At 33.2% G+C, this 6,710-nt stretch overlaps 1 non-coding gene across 1 annotated transcript; it reads left to right on the top strand.

Moving 5' to 3' along the window:
- Positions 1–3,042: 3,042 nt before the first annotated feature.
- LOC139860710 (small nucleolar RNA R71) lies at positions 3,043–3,149 on the top strand. Its single transcript, XR_011763336.1, has one exon. It is a non-coding gene; the product is annotated as a small nucleolar RNA R71 (small nucleolar RNA).
- The last annotated feature ends 3,561 nt before the right edge of the window (positions 3,150–6,710 follow it).

Raw genomic sequence — 6,710 nt, 5'->3', positions numbered from 1 at the left:
TACAGTAAACCGGGTAAAACTGATTAGTATCATCCAAAACAAAAGTACCTGCAATAATCTTGTACAAAGATATGTGATAGATAGTTTTTAATTGAATAACTTGGTACATTCTCCCCACACTTAGTTTCTTTCTTTGCCTTTTTATTCTCCTTTATTCCATTTTAAATGAATTCAAGCATTTTAGGTTGTTTCTCAATTTATGTCCTTTCCGATGTAACGATAATTTCGGTATTATCACCTAGTTTTCACCGTTCATAAATATGTATAAACATGATTTTGACTTCATTTAGTTGAAAATTTTTCAAATTTTCACAAAATTTGGCAAATAAACCGAGTATAAACCTGAGAGAATTTATAACCCTTCCCCACACTTAAGATCATGCAATGCCCTCATTTGTATGAAATCAGACTATAATTTAAATTCATGAGGGTGATTAGCGTAGAAAAGTGATTAAAAATACCGAGTTTGTAATTACAAAGCTCGTCGAATGATAGATGGCGCCTCATCGTTCGTTCCTTCATTTGTTATATCATATTTGTTGTTTTGCGTCTTGTCGTCAAAATTAGTACCTTTTGCTGAACTTTAATGACAGTCTTTGAAAGTGCATTGTTTTACCCTGTTTTGTACATAAGATAAAATACACACATATATATATATATATATATATATATATATATTTTTGAAGTTTGGTTTATAACCCCACTTTTCAAAAATTTATAAAGTATAATATTTTTGGCATACTTTAAATCAATAAAATTAAAAATAATGATAACAAAATTTGTCGCCCCGCCCTCGGGTAAAGTAATTTCGGCTTAATGACCTAGTCTTCAACTCACGACGAATTTTAGAAATCATTTTTTTTCAACTTAATGAATTAAAGTAAATTTTGTTTTTAAAATTCACACAAAACTTAAATTAAAAAAAACATATTAATTTTATATAAAACCTACAAAACAAAAATTCAGAATGGAGGGAGAAAACTAGTTCTTTAGTGTCTGCTAGTGGAAAAGACCACTCGGATTCCATTCTCAGAACTACACGAGAACAGAACAACTAACTCTAGATAGCATTTTCTTTTTAGAACACTTGAATCTCCCCACACTTAGGTAGCTGTGGTGTTGAAATTGTGATTAACTTCATTGTCAATTTCTCTTGGTCCATAATCAACTTGCCTATCTGTGACTTTTTCTTTAAGCCATTGCCTAGCTTCTTCTGTGAAATCCCATAATTCAACTAGTTTCGCCTTTTCTTTAGGCGACAGATTGGATACTAACCGGTTACATAACTTAAAGTTCCCCTTACTTCTAGCATCGATAGCCCGTTCAAAAAGTTTCTTCATTGAACTATTAATAACGGGATCATTTAATTTCGTATCAACAACGGGGTTCTTTGTTATCATGTCATCATTAGGTGTTACTTCATTTTCCCCACACTTAGGCGTTTCATTATTGTTAAGCACTACCGTTGGAGTTGGTAAAACAACATGGTTCTTACCAATCATTTTTTCTGGTTCAACGGTTTTGGTTGGTGGAGATTTAGACTTTCGAATCATAAAGGTGATAGATTTGTCACCACTTTTAAGTGTCATTCTTCCATTTCCTACATCAAATAACGCCCCGGTGGACGCAAAGAATGGTCGACCTAAAATTAGAGGAATGTTTGGGTCCTCTTCTATGTCAATGACAATAAATTCGACTAGAAAGGTTAAATTACCTACTTGAATGGGTAGGTTGTCAGCAATTCTAACTGGGTGCTTAATGGTTTGATCAAAGAGTCGAACACTCATATCCGTTGGACTTAACTCACCTACTCCTAATCTCTTATATAATGAAAGAGACATAACACTCACACTTGCACCTAAATCTGCTAGTGCATTATACATGACACAATCACTAAGTAGACAAGGAACAATAAATTCACCCGGATCACCTACCCTAGGTGGAGGTTTTGGTGGAACTGTCTTCACCGGGTTTATATTTACGGCTTTTGTTTCTTGCACTTTCTTATTCTTTTTCTTCTTCTTCTTTCCAGAGGTATCACAATCTTTATTACCTATCACTTGCTCATACTCAACTCCTTTTCTTGGAAACGGGATGGGTGGTTTGTATGGTGCCACCATTGGCTTTACATACTCGGGTGGTGGTGGTGTAACTTCTTCATTGTTACTCTCATCTAAAACCTTCCCATCTTCTGGAGCTGGTTTTTCAGAATTTGTTGAAACCATATTAACATTCTCATTTCGAGGATTTACTTCAGTATTACTCGTTAGCTTTCCTTGTTCCCTTTCACTCATCATGCTAGCAAGAGTACCTACGTGTTTTTCTAGATTCAAAATGGAAGCTTGTTGAGTTCTTAATGACTGATCAAACCTTTCGTTTGTTTGAGTTTGAGATGTAATAAATTGTGTTTGAGATTCAACTAGCTTTGCCATTATTTCTTCTAGATTTGGCTTTTTCTCTTCGGTTTGTTGTGGTGGTTTATACAAGCCATGTCTTTGTGGATTGAAAGTGTTGTTTTGAGTTTGTTGGTTATTCGAACCTTGTTGGTTATACCAGTTATTTTTGGGTCCTTTTGGATTGTAAAGAATGTTTTGATTTCGATTGAAGTTTATCCTTGGCGGTTGATAATTATTTTGATAATTACTTCCCGTCCTTTGGTTCATATAGGAAACATTCTCTCGTTGTTCCATCGTTGGTTCAATGTGACAATCTTTCAATAAGTGTGGTCCACCGCATTGCTCACAACTGATTCGTATTGCGTGAATATCTTTATTCATCTTTTCCATTCGTCTTTCGAAAGCATCTATTTTTGCGGAAACGGAATCAAAGTCATGGCTAGAATCGGCTCTAGCCACTTTAGATGATCGAAAGATATCTTTTTCTTGATGCCACTCATGTGAGTGGGAGGCTGTGCTATCAATGATCTTGTAAGCTTCAGTTGCGGTTTTCTTCATAATGGAACCACCAGCTGTTATGTCGATGTCTTTTCGTGTAGCAACGTTGACACCTTGATAGAATATTTGTACTATATGATAAGTGTCTAAACCGTGTTGAGGACATCCTCTCAACATCCTTCCGAATCTTGTCCACGCCTCATATAATGTTTCATTTGGCTTTTGTGTGAACGTAACAATTTCTCCTTGAAGTCTCACGGCTTTAGATGCCGGAAAGAATTGTTTAAGAAATTTTTCAACTAGAACATCCCATGTATCAATCGCCCCTTCAGGTAACGATTCTAACCAATCTTTGGCTTCTCCCTTTAAAGTCCAGGGAAACAACATGAGATAGATCTGCTCATCTTCCACTTCTCGGATTTTGAATAGTGTACAAATTCTTTTAAACGTACGAAGGTGTTCGTTAGGATCTTCATTCGGTGCACCACTGAATTGGCATTGGTTAGTTACCATGTGTAGAATTTGTCCTTTGATTTCATAATCTGGCGCATTAACTTCTGGCTTAATAATGGCGTGACCTTGGCCCGTGCGTGTGGCTCTCATTCGATCTTCCATACTTAGAGGTTCCGTTACTTCCATAATTGAATTTGTTGAATACGAATCACTAGAGGATTCTGATTTAATGGTTTGTGGCTCAGGAGGAATAATTAGTGGTTCAGGATCTTGGAATTGTCCTTGAATATGCTCCGGGTTCTTAATTGTGAAGTCGGGTTCAAAAGATGGATTATCGGAAATTTGAGTTGGAGTTCTTGTTCGACTAGATGACGATTCTAAAGAAAAATCAACGGCGACAATATTTGCTAGATGTCTTGATCGAGTTACAGGTGGTGAACGTATGAAAGGTGGCGAACGTCTTGCTTGGTGCATACACAGAATATCCTATTAGTTATAAAAATAATAAGAAAAACTTATATAAGCTATCCAATCAATAGACTTTTCTGATTTTGCCCACGTTTCGAATAGCCAAAAGATGCAGCAGAGGGGCAGGATTCGTTTGGTCTCAATATAATTGAGGACTGTTTGGCTCCAATAACCCGGTCCACATACAAATCCAACTATTACTACGAACCAGAAAATTTTGATGTCTATCAATTTAACCACTTAAATAAATTTTCGTAATTTTAAGAAATTTAGAGAAGAAGTAGAAAAAAATCTAAGTCCTAAAAACTAGAGCGTCGAGAAATAAGAAAGAAAAAGATTGCGCGTCGAAAAACGTCGAAAAATAAAAATAAGAAAGAAAAACGTCGAAACTTAAAAGTCTAAAAATTAAATCTAAAAAGTTGCGCCTAAAAGTATTAAGGCTTAAAAGGAATTCTATTCGGAAAACGGCAATTACTTAAAAAGGCACTAAAATACAATTCTAAGGAATTAGATTCTAAAGGAAAATTTACGGCTAAAACTAATACCTAAAACTTAAGCGTAAAACTTAAATACTTAAAAACTAATACTATATTTTAATAACTTAAATACTAGTTATTTATCCTATTCTAATTTAATTAACTAAATATTAAAGAGTCCTACTAATCAGACCGTTTTTCTTTTATCAAACCACGTAAACCAGTACACAAATATGGGCTAACTTGTCAGGTTTCTTTTTTGAGCAAAAAAAAAAAAAAAAAAAAAAATTTCATTTAATCGAACTCTTTTTGCCGACCCCACTCCGCACTACCTGTTATCTCAACCATGTAGTATATAGGACCATATTAATGACTTTTGTTAAGGTCAATGTTCGGTCCAAATAAATAGGACCATATTAAAACAAACAGAATTGGACAAGAGTGCATACATTTTCAATGACTTTTGTTACATATATGCAATATGGAATCTAAAAGGAACTACACACAATTCAAAAAGGGCGTGCTGTCAACAGCTTTTGGGAATTCACAATACACGCACATTTTATCAATTATTGCTGTCTCGAGCAGTTTTATCTTTTTTTTTCTAATTACTTTTTAACACTTATTATAAATACAAAATATTTTTACAAAATAAGAAATTATATATTTTTACAAAAATATAGTTTTAATAAAATATAGCGTTTTTCAGCGTCCCCGGCAGCGGCGCCAAAAACTTGATGATGTAGCGTGAGGGTACGAAATAGTATTATTTTTAATACAAAATACTACAAAATATGACACAAGTTTTATTAATTTACGGATGGGATATACCTAAACCTTGCTACAACACTATAGGCAGTGTACCTAATCGTAGAGTAGTGTAGTTTTTAGTAAGTCCGGTTCGTTCCACAGGGAGCTGGTGATACTTACTATATTTTTAACTATATTTATATAAAATATATATAATTATATAAGTAGTAATATTATTATAAAAGGGGGGTTTTACCGTTTAATGACCGGTTTGTCGATTCTATATTTTAAGCGTAAAGATAAATGACGATAATTAAAGTGCGTAAAATAATGACAATAAATAAAATGACAGTAAATAAAATTGCGAGTAATAAAATGACAGTAAATAAAGATACGATGAGAAATATAATAAAAGAATTATGCTTATTTAAACTTCCGTAATCATGATGTTTGACGTGTTGATTTTAATTTATTACCATGGGTTAATTGTCCTTTGTCCTGGTTTATTTGATACGTCTATCTGGTTTTTGTCCATAATAGTCCATCGGTCATAAATATAAAGTGCGAGTATCCTCGTCAAATTACCCTTATACCCGAAGTCAAATATTCCAACTGATTAAGGATTTAAACTGTGACGCAGTTATCACTTCTGTCAACAATTACACCAGTTATCACTGTATGTAATCCACCTCTGTTTTAATTAGTTTATGAATATTAATTCATCCACTTGATCAGAATGAATAATCAATTACCCAACCCAATTGATTAATTAAATGATTATAACATATTCCATATGAACATCACTAAATAGGACAACCATAATCATTATTAATTATTAGGTTAATTAATTTGAAGATAGGTTCGACAGACTCCAATGAGTTGTCACTCAATTAGACAATACCCCCCATCTATTAATAGTCAATAGTTCAATTTCCACAAGTGTCGGTCTTTTGCCCAAACCTTAATTATGGTCCAAAGTTCAATAACCCCTTCTTAATATTTTAGCCCAACATCACGATTACTTCGGCTCAAATAAGCATAATAATAACTTAGTTACGATACATTAATGTAAAAAGGTTGAACATAACTTACAATGATTAAAAATAGCGTAGCGTTACACGGACAGAATTTCGACTTACACACTCAAACGATCTCTATCATAAATCTTATTATTATCATAATTTAAACTTAAAATTAAGATTATTGTTATATCTTATTAAGTTAACATTATGATAGAGATATAGAATATAGATATTGATAATTGATATTGATAATAGATAAATAGATCGATAGAAATATAGAAAGATAGATTTTTGATAGAAAAGGGTCGTCCCCCATTTTGATCGTAAATCATCGCTTTTATAGCGAAATTAGAATTGAAATTTTCATTTACGACCCCTGAACTATGCTCAATTAACAACTTTTTATTATTTAATATTATTCTTATTATGAATTATTTAAATATTATATTTTATTCTTGTGCATAGTTGACTCGTAATTTTTACACCGTTGCGTCGAGCGCTGAAAGTTGGTTCATGCCTCGGTTCCGGATTTTCGAACGCCCTTTCGTACAATTTTATATCGTGTACTTTGCGTTTTGTAACTTGTACTCTTGTCATTTTTAGACGTTCTTCATCAATAATTTGAACCTTTTTGATTGTATCTTGTA

This window comes from Rutidosis leptorrhynchoides, chromosome 7 (assembly GCF_046630445.1).
Source record: "Rutidosis leptorrhynchoides isolate AG116_Rl617_1_P2 chromosome 7, CSIRO_AGI_Rlap_v1, whole genome shotgun sequence".
NCBI classification, from domain to species: Eukaryota; Viridiplantae; Streptophyta; class Magnoliopsida; order Asterales; family Asteraceae; genus Rutidosis; species Rutidosis leptorrhynchoides.
This window is presented reverse-complemented; position numbering and strand designations above follow the sequence as displayed.